The sequence below is a fragment of the Triturus cristatus genome, chromosome 2_1 (assembly GCF_964204655.1).
Source record: "Triturus cristatus chromosome 2_1, aTriCri1.1, whole genome shotgun sequence".
NCBI classification, from domain to species: domain Eukaryota; kingdom Metazoa; phylum Chordata; class Amphibia; order Caudata; family Salamandridae; genus Triturus; species Triturus cristatus.
The window spans coordinates 903106840-903120234 of NC_140581.1; the positions used below are offsets into that span (position 1 = coordinate 903106840).

At 42.4% G+C, this 13395-nt stretch overlaps 1 protein-coding gene across 1 annotated transcript in view; it reads right to left on the minus strand.

The window, feature by feature from the left end:
* KIF27 (kinesin family member 27) overlaps positions 1-13395 on the minus strand; it is a 551081-nt gene that overhangs the window by 510045 nt on the left and 27641 nt on the right. The gene's annotated exons all lie outside the window — the stretch shown is intronic.

Here is a 13395-nt window from a genome sequence, read left to right on the forward strand (position 1 = left end):
CCCCTTTTACTGCTTATATGCTGGCACATGATGTTACCTGAGACATTCCGAATGCCTGATTTGTCCCATTTCTTTGCATATGGCTATATTCATATTTCAATACTGGTTTCATTTGCTTGGTACCCTGCTGATTGACCAATATGTATTCTGTAGGTTTATACCAAGGATGGCATGTTCCTTTGTTGGTTGTTTGTATGCCAAAGTATCAATAAAAACTCAATAAAAAAAAAAAAAAAGGATGTAACAGATTTTAAGCGGCTATGGTAGGGAAAACCTCGAGGTCTTGAATTTGTTGCCTGTGTTCTAGACAATCATTGCCCACACATTCATGGTCCAATTCAGAAAGTGCTGAACGAGGGCCTGCCACTTCTAAACAGATCCGAACGGGTCTCCTGCAATAAAGATTCCAAGAGTTGCAGCTTCTTTTTGAGGAGCCTTCCTGTGACATAATTGATATTTCTGGAATTGTTCATGCACCAGTTAACTCTTCATATGAAGTCTTTCAGTTTAAACAAATAAAAAAATGAAAGGCCCTTAACTGAAAAAAAAAGGAGACATTTTACTTCTGATGCTTGGGTACTACAATCACAGGGTTTCAGATGCAGTTCTGCAGATCCCCTTTCAGGCTAGACAAGGAAGAGGTGTGGTGCCGCGGCCAGGGTGACTGACTCCGGAAACTGGGGATCACGGTTTGATCCCCGGCGCCGGCGGCAGATTAGCCCAGCACCATGTGACTCTGGGCAATAGCTTGCTTAATCTTCCCGACAGCCCCCAGCGCCTAGAGACCCTTACGGGTGATTATTAGCGCTTTACAAATGTGGATTATAAGAACCTCTTGCCCATTGGTGTTTTCAGAGGCACAATCCACTCTTATAGATCAAGAGGTGAGGGAGTTAAAGGCAAAGCATGCCATTACAAGGTCCTAACTACATCCCTGCTGGTTTCTCAGCAACCTCTTTGTGGTGGAAAAGAAGGATAAGGCTTTCCACTTGTGAGAAATCTGCGAGATTTCAACTAATGTGTTGTTTAATGTCACTGCAAGATGGAGGGACTTTCATCTACTTCAGGATATACTTCTTCCAGGGCATTGGCTAGTTTGCTTAGACCTAAAGGACATGTATCTCACAATACCCATTTTCAAACCTCATCCCAGGTTCCTTCAGTTCATTAAGAGGGAACAGCTCTATGAATTCCAAACTTTACCCTTCGGCCTTTCGTCGGCACAGTGGTGCTTTACGAAAGTCCTCAAAGTGGCAATGGAGTTACTCAGGATGCAGGCATTCGCATGATCGTCTATCTGGACGACATTCTTCTCATGGACCAATCACGGGAGAAACTGAGGTCCCATCTTGCAATAACAACTACACTCCTGGAGGAACTGAAGTTTGTCATCAACAGCAAAAATCCTCCATGATCCCTGACAAATCTGTCAACTTTCTGGGCTTTGCCATTGCCAAACAAGAAGACACCAAGATTTGCTAAGAAATCAGGAAAACGGTGGCCAGACAGAAGTCCTCCCAAGGCATCTAGCGAGGATTGTGGGATTACTCTCTTCCTCCATCCAAGTGATCTCCATGGGACCTCTACACTACAGTAAGGGCCTCACATACTCCTCACAAGTCATACTCTCAGATGATGCCAAAGAGGAGCTTCAATGGGAGTTGAGCCACATAAAAGCATGGAGCGGGAGAGCTATCTTGAGCTCAGACACGGACTCATGATAGAGTCGGATGGCAGCCATTTTGGAATGGGGCACCACTTGTAGCGGATTATCTACAGGAGGAAGCTAGTCCAAGCAGAAAAAATTATTCCATATTAATTGCCTGGAACTTCTTGCTGGATCATTTGCTATCAAATGCTGGACCAATGAGAGGGCCTAATGCTGAATACTACTGAAGATGGAAATATGTCCGCAGTACAGTACATAAACCATCTAGGCTGTTCTCGATCCAAGATCCTCACGGACATAACGAAGAAGGTCGGGTACTTCTACCTAGTCAATCAGGTCTCAGTGACAGTAGAATACCTGCCTGCGAATGCCAACAAAGTGGCTGATTGATACTCAAGATTCCTTAGGGACTCAAGCGGATGGCAATTGGACCCAATAATATTTCAGTCTAAGCAAGATCTGGGGTCCCTTCTCGGAGGACCTCTTTGAATCCTGGCTAGATCGTAGGATCCCCAGGTATTTCAGTTAGAGACCAGATCTAGAGGCGACGGTGACAGATACCTTCCTTCAGAATTTGCAACCAGAGAAAGGTTGTGCCTTACCACCATTCAAGATGATTAAGAGAACATCAACACAAATCAGGAGCCAACAAGCGGATGTCATCCTTATCACAACGATTTGGAGATTTGAGATTTGGAGATCTCAAGTGTGCATTCCAGCTCTTCTGGAACTTTTCTGGGATTCTCCAATCTGACAACCTCGCCATCCTCATATTCTGAGGAGCCTGGAAGGACTACCACATCACCTGGTCCTAGAAGGCAAAGTGTATCTGATGGCCAGGAGGATTACCAGGGACAGTGGAAAATCCGAGGTCTTTCGGAACATGCTCAGACACTCATCCTTAAAGAATGGGCTGACAACACTACCAAAAGGTATAAGTAAGCCTTGAAAAGAGGGCTGCATTGGTGTGTGCAACAACACCTGGATCCTGTGCGGTCCTCCACTGTTCAAGTGCTGAATTTCCTATCAGATTTGGTGCTACAAGGTATGGCTTATAGGTCAGTAAACACCTTTTGATCAGCCATATCAGCGAGGCACTTTCCCATTGATGGAATACAAGTGGGGGAATACCCATTGGTAAGGAAAATTCTCAGAGGTATCAGATTGTCTCTTCCCAAGAACCAAGATTCTCTCGTCTTTGGGATGTTTATAATGTCTGAAACCTGTTTTTATCGTGGCCTCAACACAAATACCTGAACAGGAAGAAAAAGACTAGCAAATTGGCAATGTTGCTGTGCTTGGTGTTCTACAGAGTTTCAGATGTTAGAGCACTGGATATATATTGCCGAATGTATACTCTTGGGTTATGTTTACTGTGTGCAGGAGTAGAAATACTCATACGAGTCATTTCACACCCAGCGTTTGATGAGTGCACAAAAATTGTGTGTTGTGCAATGCCTGAAAGCGTAAGACTGGATGACTGATTAACCAGACCCATGGAAGAATGCCAATTGCTCATTTCAATTTTTAAAAATTTCAAAGCCGTCTCATCTTCTTGCATGACCCTCCAGATGGGTCAGGTGGGTCATGCAAGAAGCAGGTATAGATACCAAACTTTTTGGAGCGCACTCTGCGCAAGGTGCCATGGCCTCAAAAGCCTTTCCTGTTGAGGTGAGGATTGAGAGCATTCTGAATTCCGCTGACTAGTTTTCATATTCAACATTTAAGAGGTTTTATTTCACATCTATTGTGGATGTGGCCACTCTAGTGGTAAGTAAGCTCTCAACATACATAACCCTTGTCTCCAGTCCAGACATAAAATGAAAAACGTCCTAGCAAACATAAAGGAAAATTTCAATTCTATTAAGTATATGGAGGCGAGGATTATCCCTCCACTTAGACTTGGGATATTCTAATTTCCCACCTGTATACCTCAATCTGTTGTCTAACTATGGGTTGGGAAGTAACTTTGTTTATCAGTAGGTAAAAGAGCTATACCTTCTAATGGCATTGTATTTCATTATATTGGAAACAAATAATGATTTCTATTGTAGCGAACTATTATCGGGAACTGAACAGAAGACGGAGTAAGTCTATGTTTGGGAAATACAAGACAGCTGTCATGCAAAGAAAGAGGAGAGGTAGGCAGCTCACTCACCATTTCAAAGGATGAAAGTCTGTTGATTGATTCATGTTGTTACTTATTTTAGTTTGGTTTTCTGATCAAGGCTGCAGGAGAGAAGTAAAGGAGAAGGAAATGCCTAATCCTTACCGCTGTGTCCTTAGTAGAATTGAAACTTTTCTTTGCTAGGAAATGTTTCATTCATTATTACATACCTATCAAAGTCTTTCATAGACAGTAAAATAGCTAAATACACTTACAAAAGCATAAAAACAAGAAAGAATGGAACGAGATGAAGGATTGGGAAACTAATCGTTTGGTTGTTTCCTAATAAGCAGAACAGAAAGAGCATTTAAGTGAGAAAATAACATATCCAAATAGAGAGAAGAGTTATGAAAAAGGAGCAGGTAAGGGTAAGACCTCCTGCTCATGTATGTGACTTCTAGTCTGAACTTCATCATACTCCACTGCCACTGCACATTTCCAAAATCTTTTGTTGATCAGTCCCATAATACAGTAAGCAGACATATATCACTTTGTGAGTAATAACAGATCCATGCAAGTACAGTGAGCCTGTAGTTATTTTAGGACTGGAGTAATATTGTTATGTGGTTATAAAGGCCTAAGACGAGGGAAACCACCATATTACATGTGTTGGAATTCCAGCCCAGGAGAGATATTAATGTGGCTGGAGTTCCTCTGTATTGCAACTTTAACTACAGGAACAGCATCTTGGATTGCTTTCAACTTCACAATGAATCCGGTTTACCTTCCTGAGAAGGATGATGGCCTGCTCTACACAAGAACGGGCTTCCAGATGAAACATACACACAAGTAATTGGGGAGTTAGATCACCCTATGGTATTCTGGCAGAACCACACCCCCTAAGCCCACTAGGTTAGGAAGTGCTAGGTAAGAGTATACTTATGATTATACATGTATGCTTATAATCAATGTAACAACACAACGGTTGAATTGTTCATCTTTTTTTATGATTCTAGAAATGCTGATTACTCTGTTCTGTTTCCTTCTATTAATCATTGCAGCGCACGTATTTTATACATGAATCACAATGCTTCAACAAATGATTGAAATGCCAATTTGAGTATTTCTTGGGTGTCCCTTTGGGCATGCATAAGTTACTAACAAAAGGGACTGATCTGTTTCCACAATTTCCTTGGGGTATCAGAGTTGTCTTATTCAAAGGTTGCACATGCCTTCCGGTTCTTTGTAAGCTTTAGAGGTCCAAAGAGTGCACTGTGAGTTAGCCAAGAATAAGGCCAACATATCCTGATGGTGTGCATGGAATCAGTCTTGCACAGGTTTTAATGTTAATGTTCTCCAAATGCACAGTCCTACTGATAAAGTATGAACCATACAACAAGGCGCCACCAACGTTCTAGCTTGGGTTCTTATTTAATGGGTCTCCCGAGTAGTTTTTCTTTATGTGCCCAAAGACCCTACTTACCAGTTAACCAGAGACGTCTGTGGTGTTAGGGAAATAATCTTCCTCGGCAAAGTAGGGAACCCGTATTTCTGGCTGTAGGTTTTTTAAGCTTGAATCTTTAAAAGGATCACCCCACAGAGGTACTCTCTCTGAATTCCAGATTTTCACATGGCTAATCCAGCACAAGTGGCTCTGCCACTAAATTGCAGACATGAACTCTGACAAATGTTATTACACCATGGGCTCACCCTGACGGATGGAGATGTTAGCTTTGTGGTAGAAGCCCACGAAGCATAAAGAACAGCGGTATACTATTCCTGAATCACATTCCCGGCAGTAAATGCAGACACACCGACTTTTCACACATAAACTGAAGCACAAGTACCAAACAACTATAGACCATATGAGGACTTAGAAATACCATTGACATATCAGGAAAACATTAATTGGGTGCTAGACGCCCTACCACATACAATAAAAAATGTCACACTAGGTCCCCTCAGTAATGAGGGAGCAACATGGCCAGTCCTATCCAGTTACACACCTTATCCGGATATAAGAACCTTTACAGCTCCAGAGCTACGTGTACTATACACAGGTATAGTTACATTATATCAGCGACTAATACAATTTGTTATGTGAACCATTACAGAAAACCCAGCAAGGGCTGTTCAAGCTGCTCAACCACAATTGGCGATACCTAGAATTAGTCCAGTAACTATTAATGCAATAATGGGTAAAGGTCCTGTCAGGCAGGATGAGATTCCGTTCTGGATTGCAAACATAGAATTCTCACAAAGTGCCTACCATTAGGGATGGTTCCCCCGATGGAAGACTGCGTCACTTGGGGCACAGTCTTTACTGAAGTATATATCATAACACATGGTACAACATCATTATCTGTCTTGCCAGAGGTGCTAAAACATATTCAAAATGAATATGGGGCAGTCCCTGCCCTGGATTTGGGGATGAAATTAATGGGTAATCTTGCTACAGTATCCTCAAATATATTAAGTAACATAAAAGAGAAAGCAGCTGCATTAGCGGTCTGCTAGCAACTCGTGCAGGTTCCTCCAGTAGACCAAGAGCACAAACTACCTAAAATGATTGCAGAAACCTATTCTTCAATAGGTCAAGATAATTTAGGGGCCAAACCTAATGAACCACAATTAAAGGGGAATTCTGAAAGATTAACTCGAAACAAGCCCCAGAGTCTTCAAACAAAAAACGCTGGGGGGAAAAAAAAGAAATGACTAAACCATAGGGTGGATCTCCTCAACAGGAGTCCTCTGATAAGCGCTATAACTTGCGCAACTGTGGTACAATTAAACAGCCTGATAGGTATCAGGATACTGATACTTGTCCTCGCTCCTTTCAGAAATCCTCCAAAAAATGGTCGGAGAGAGGAGGACATTCATAGCGCAGATCAGAGGAGTATGTGAAACCAAAGAAGGACTCACATCGCTCTTCTGACTTCATAATAAAAAATGAAGCAAAAAACCTAAATTTACAAAGAAGTAGGTGGCTGGGATAAAAGTTAAACATGCCACAAATATTGAGGACCCTGCTTCTGAACAGGGAGTGGACTCTGACTCTGCTAGACAGCATGACAGAAGTCACAATAGATCGCCATAATCTTAAGGAGTGTCTGGTGGCAGTAGCAAAGAGTGACTACATCCAGGTGGAAACACAAGACCACAGACTAAGTGTCTCAAGTCAATTATATGAATTGCACCCGCTCGTCTCCATTGTGAAGTTGAAAGCAATCCAAGATGCTGTTCCTGTAGTTAAAGTTGCAATACAGAGGCACTCCAGCCACATTAATATCTCTCCAATCCAGCCTCCAACTATCATCTAGTTCGAACATTCAAATAGAACAGTGGCCAGGATAATGCAAATGGGAGATAGATAAGGGGGGGACATACCATAAAACATAACTATATACACAAACAATAATCCTGTACAATACCACAACTTCTCAAATGGGTTTTTCTGCAAAAATATTGCACCTGTAAGCAGGTATCTGACTTCATTTAGTGCCCTTGGCTCTCAAAAACCATTTTGCCGATTGCCACAAGGGCATAAGAATAGCCCTGGGCTGTTCTCAGTCTGTGAAACAGAACTATTGCATGACTTTAATGGACAAGCATTGTCCTATGTTGATGATATAATATTGATGGATGATGATTTAGCAACTCATTTGGCCAGAGAGGACCGCATAATTCTAGGGTTTGCTCAAATGGGCTACATATTCAATTTGAAAAAATCAAACATTACTTATCTCAGTGTCCTGTTCTTGGAATACGAATTGTCAAGTGAAGGTAAAAGTCTAGTGACACATTTCCTAGAGAAGTGTGCGCTGTTACAACCACCAAACACATTGAAAAAACTCCAGTCAATAATGGGTTTTCAAAATTTAGGCACAGTATACATACCAGATTATGCACAACAGGTAATAACGTTTTATGATTTAAGTCAGCCAGACTTTTTAAGCACACATTGGACATCAAAACAAACTGAGATTTGCGTACAGTACTAGCTGACATGCTAGCTTCAAAACAAGTACACATACGTGCTAACACCACATTTGGTAATGTGCGTAATCGCTGGACGCTCCGGTTACACATATGTACATTGAATGAGGGTGACACTGTGCCAATTGCATATATATTGCACCTATACACAAATGCAGAAATGTGTTTTGCGCCAACAGAAAAGATATGACGGCAGTACAGACTGCTATAGTGAAAAATAGATCAAGGGCTCAGGGAAAGCAAATTGTCGTGACCACCATTCCAGCCTTAGAGGCTGTCACAAAGGTAAGTTTTCCTAACGCAAAACCTTTACATAAGCAATGGATACAGTGGTCCAATTCATTAACAGCAATGGATGCAGATTATGTCTTTGACTCTATACTACAAACACAAGCATTTCTCCAATATGAATCTGCCCAGTGAAATAATGCCTCTAGATTAGTATGATTTCATAATGTATGCTGAAGGTTCTGCCCACCCTGTAGTTGGAACAAAACATCAATACTCTGCTGCTTGCACAGCGGTTAAGGGTAGAATGAGGAGTGGAGAATTTCAACCTCATAAAACATACAGTCACTTGGCGATTTCACTGTACAGCTGGCAGAACTGAGAGCTCTAATTCTGGCACTTGAGAATACAGATCCTGAATTCCCCACACGTATGGTGTAGGATTTGTATTATTGTGTCCAGACTTATAATCAGTCTCTACACTATTGGAGCCAAAATGGATTCAGAGATTCAAAAGAGTACACAATTAAGCATAGAATGTTATGGAGACAGGTGGTGAAACTCAAAGAGAGTTTGACCCGGGCTCATGTTATTCACGCGCTGATCCACCAACGTGTACGAATATATATTTTATATAATTCACTGGCTGAAGAAAGCCACAAAGGCAACTGTGCAGACTGCTGCTGTAGCTGCAGTGACTTATGAAGACTGTCCCGGCTTCGCGCTGTGCCCCCCTTACCGAAAGGTTTTCAAGCTAAATACTCTTACTAGTTGAGTACGTAAAACATTCCGTTTACTCATCTTCCCGGAGTGCGGATAGATTAATCCCTAATTCTGATCACAGGTTAGAATTAATCCTAGTAACACATGAGGGTCTATGAAATAAGCCAGTCGGTATCGTGGTAAGTCCTTAAAGGTTTATTCAGTTCACAGAAAACACTCCACCCGTGACATGAGCGCCCGCTCACATAGACGTCCAGACGGCAACTGACCTAACACCATCGGAACGCCCGTGAGCCGAACGCCATGCCCCGAGCCGTATTCAAAAGTACACTAATACATTATCCACATTACCTAGCAGCATCGCGCGCCTAACACTCTACCCGGCGCGCGATACTAAATTTCCCATACTACATCACCTTCCCCCTTTTACAAAACAAAGAAAGTAAACATACAAAAACTAAATCTCTACAGTACAAATAACATTTCAAACATCCTATTTTTCTTTCTTAAAAAAAACTTGGCAACTCATATCTAACACACATATTATTTAACAAAATCCATAAGTCTCCTGGGAATCCTAGAAACACGACCCCTAGAAGTATGGACACTGCTCATGCCCCCATAAGACTGCGTTGAACTCTTATACCCACTAGAGCGCAAATCCTGCCCAATGGACCCCGAACCCGTGTCGTGAGAATTATGAACAACATCAGGCGAGGCACATGTACCAGACTGGGGCTTACTCGGCTCTAACCAATGCTCCCAGTGGAGTTCATCACCCTCGTTATCCTGTCTCTTCAACAAGATATTGGCTTGTACATCAGAAATCTTAACGAGCTGCCTTTTGTTCCACCACCCTTTATTTTCCACAAAAGCGGCCCCCTTACTTACATTGCACACTCTTTCAGGTCTCAAAAACTTTGATTCCCCTTTCCTCACTCTAGTTGGTTTCCTGATCAGGACCCAATCTCCCACAACTACGTCTTCCGCTATAGGGTGTTCCCTTTTTTCAAAATTTTCCTTCATCAGTAACTGCTTAGAGTAAACCCTCTTTGCAACATCCTCAATATCTATCCTTTTTTCAACAGACCTTTCCTTTAACCAAGACGGAAACAGAGACGTGTGAGCTTCTCTACCTCTTAACAACGAAAAAGGTGAAACTCCGGTCGTACAGTGAGGAGAGGTATTATAGCTCCATAATTTTTCCACTAAAAATGCATTAACATCCAAACCTGCCGCCAAAGCAGTCTGAATGCCCTCTTTCACAATTTTATTCCCCCTTTCAACCAATCCGTTGGAAGTTGGAGAATACAGTGCCACCCTAAGATGTTTCACATCAAGCTGTTTCAAAAATTCACACATTTTTTCCGACACAAAATGTGTACCATTATCAGTGACAATAACCTTTGGGGCGCCCTCGATTGAAAAAATGTCCCTTAAAAACGTCAAAGTTGACTCCGTATCAGGAGACTCAATGAAACTATAGTACATCCATTTCGAAAAATAATCCACTGCCAATAAAATGAATTTTTTATCCTGATTAAGCACAGAATAGGGCCCAGAAAAATCCAGACCAATTTTTTCTCAAGGGGCACCCGGGAATTCAGTAGGATGGAGCGGGGTTTTCAACGTACGCCAATGTTTATCTGACAATAAGCACTCAGGGCAGTTGTCAATAGTAGATTTCACCTGTGCGTCAATAGCAGGCCACCAATAATGCTGCTTAATCTTCATAGCAGTTTTAGTGGACCCTAAATGACCAGCATGGGCATTATTAATAATCGTAGGACGCAAACCACACGGAGGGACAAACTTGTCACCCCGCAGAACAACCCCGTTTTCAACTGACAATTCACTTGCCACCTGGGCGAAAACCCTAAGATCTCCGACTAGATTTCTTGAGTCAGGCCATGTACTAGATGAATACTCAACCACCTTCCTAAGAGTTGCATCCGAGTCACACGCGTCTTTCCACGCACTCTCAGACAAAACCGAATCACACACCTGAATCGCATCCACCACCGCCACACATTCCACATCATCCAACATCACATCATCTACATCATCCTTCTCCATAGACAGCCTAGACAAACAGTCCGCTCTAAAATTCTTCCCACCTGGAATATGTTTAACCGAAAAATTAAATTCCTGGACTTTGGAAACTAACCGCATCAACCTAGCTGACATGCTGGACGAATTGATATTGTTAAAAATATACACCAAAGGCTTATGGTCCGTAATCAATTCAAACTTCCGTCCCCAAATATACATTCTGAACTTATGAATGGCCCACGCACACGCTAGCGCTTCCCTCTCAATCGTGCTGTACAATCTTTCGCACTGTTTCAACGACCGGGAAGCAAATGCCACAGTCTGTTCACGTCCGTTTACCCTCTGACTCAACACAGCTCCTAATCCGGACATACTGGCATCTACGGTTATAAGGGACACACAATCGTCCCTAAAGGCAAACAAAGCCTGAGCAGATACAATCAGCTTTTTAACATTTTTAAACGCCGATTCCAAGTCATCGTTCCATTTGAAACTGCGTCCCTTTTTAAGCAACTCACGCATTGGCTCAACCGACTGCGCATAATTAGGCACAAACCTAGCGTAGTATTCTGCCAACCCCAGAAATGAACGCAAAGCGTCCTTGTCGCTTGGAGCTCTAGCTTCCTCAATTGCTCTAATCACAGAGAACTTGGGTTTAATCCCATTCTCAGATACTAAGTGTCCTAAATATTCCACCTCTTGTACTGCGAACTTGCATTTGTCTGCCCTTACAGTCATTTCCCTGGACTCAAGAACGGTCAGGACTTCCCTCAAGATTTTATCGTGCTCTACGCGAGACTTGGCATAAATTAAGATATCATCCAAGTATGCCTGGACCCCCACAATCCCCCCGAACAGGGTATCCATTAACTTTTGAAACACGCTCCCTGCAGATGCCAATCCAAACGGAAGCCGAAGGAATTTATACGCCCCAAATGGTGTCACAAAGGTGGTAAGCTCTTGAGATTCCTCTGACAATGGCACTTGGTGGTACGCAGATCTAAGATCGATTAATGAAAACCACTTTGCGCCACCTAGATTCGCTAGTAACTCATGAATTCTGGGCAGTGGGTGGCAGTCCACCACAATATTCTTATTGAGGGTGCGCAAGTCAGCGCAAAGCCTAATCTCGCCCGATCTTTTCCGAGCGACCACGATGGGAGCCACCCACTGAGAAGAATCCGTCGGAGTTATAATATTCTGCTCACATAAGTTTTTCAGCATAAGTTTAAGGTCCTCACGAACGCTCATAGGAACCGAGCGAACCTTGTGAGAAACGGGTTGTGCCCCCGGAACAAGCTTAATGTGGTGCACCACCCCCTTAACTTTCCCAACTACCTCTCTAAAAACCAGTTTAAATTCCTTGAGCAACTCTTGTACCTCATTGTTACAATCTGTCTCTATCATCTTGATATCAGACATGGGCATCTTTCCCAATTTAATCGGGTTCTCATCACCCGGAACCAAATACAACCCCATTCGGGCTAAATCCTTCCACCCGATTAGGTTCTTGCCCTTTATTGCCACATAAATTTTTGTCATGGTTTCTCTACCTAGACATTTTACCATGCCCGTGAAATACCCCAACATATCTATGTCCTTTTCCCCGAAGGCTTTGGGGTGTACATCAGATGCAAGTAGTTCTTTGTTCTTCCAACATTCATAAAAAGTTGTGTCTCTCAAAGTTGTTATGGGCGACCCTGAATCCGCCATAACCTGTAATGAAACATTATCAATGTCCGCTGAACATAACGGACCCTTTATACAACACGTTCCACATTCTAAAGTTACAATAACATTGTTTAACGAACTTGTACACTCATCAACTTCAGACTGTAAGTACCGAATGATAATTGGCTTCTTAACGTTTCTGCAAACCCCTTGAAAATGGCCCACTTTTTTGCAAATTACACAACGCCTTGAAATTGCAGGACATCCTGGAAAATTACCGATGTGATTTCTAGATCCACACCTGTAACAAAATATGTTTTGTTTTTTCTGTACAAATTTTGCTCCCTTAGGCTTAACATTAACTAACGCTAAAGAACTATCTTGATCAGGTTCAATCGAGTCCATAGCGTTGATACCTAGTTTTGCGTCAGCTTGCATAACCTTACTTGTGATTGTTGACCGCTCAATGCTAAGAGCCAGCTCAATAACCTCAGACAAAGGAGGATTTTTACAACTCAAAATCCTTTGTCTAATTTTATAAGATACGCAATTAAAAACAAATTGATCTCTAATATAATCATCGGAAAGGGGACCAAAACCACAGGTGGTAGCCAAGACTCTAAGAGCGGAGACGTACTCCTCCACCTTTTCTTCCTCCTTTTGCTTACGAGCATAAAAGTTATGCCGCTCCAACATAATATTAGGCTCGTCATCAAATTGTTTTTTGAGTCTAGCGACAGCCTCCACATACACATTCCATCGGTTATCCCCAGACTGAGCGGCTGGTGGAGGAATAGGAACAATGCTATGGAAAATTCTCTGTGCCGCTTGACCCAGGCAACCAAAAAGAATAGCGAACTTTCGTGCGGGAGAATAACTGTCAGCATCTATGGCCACCAAATGGTTCTCGAACAGTCTAAACCATTCCAACCAGATGATGGGTGGGCTA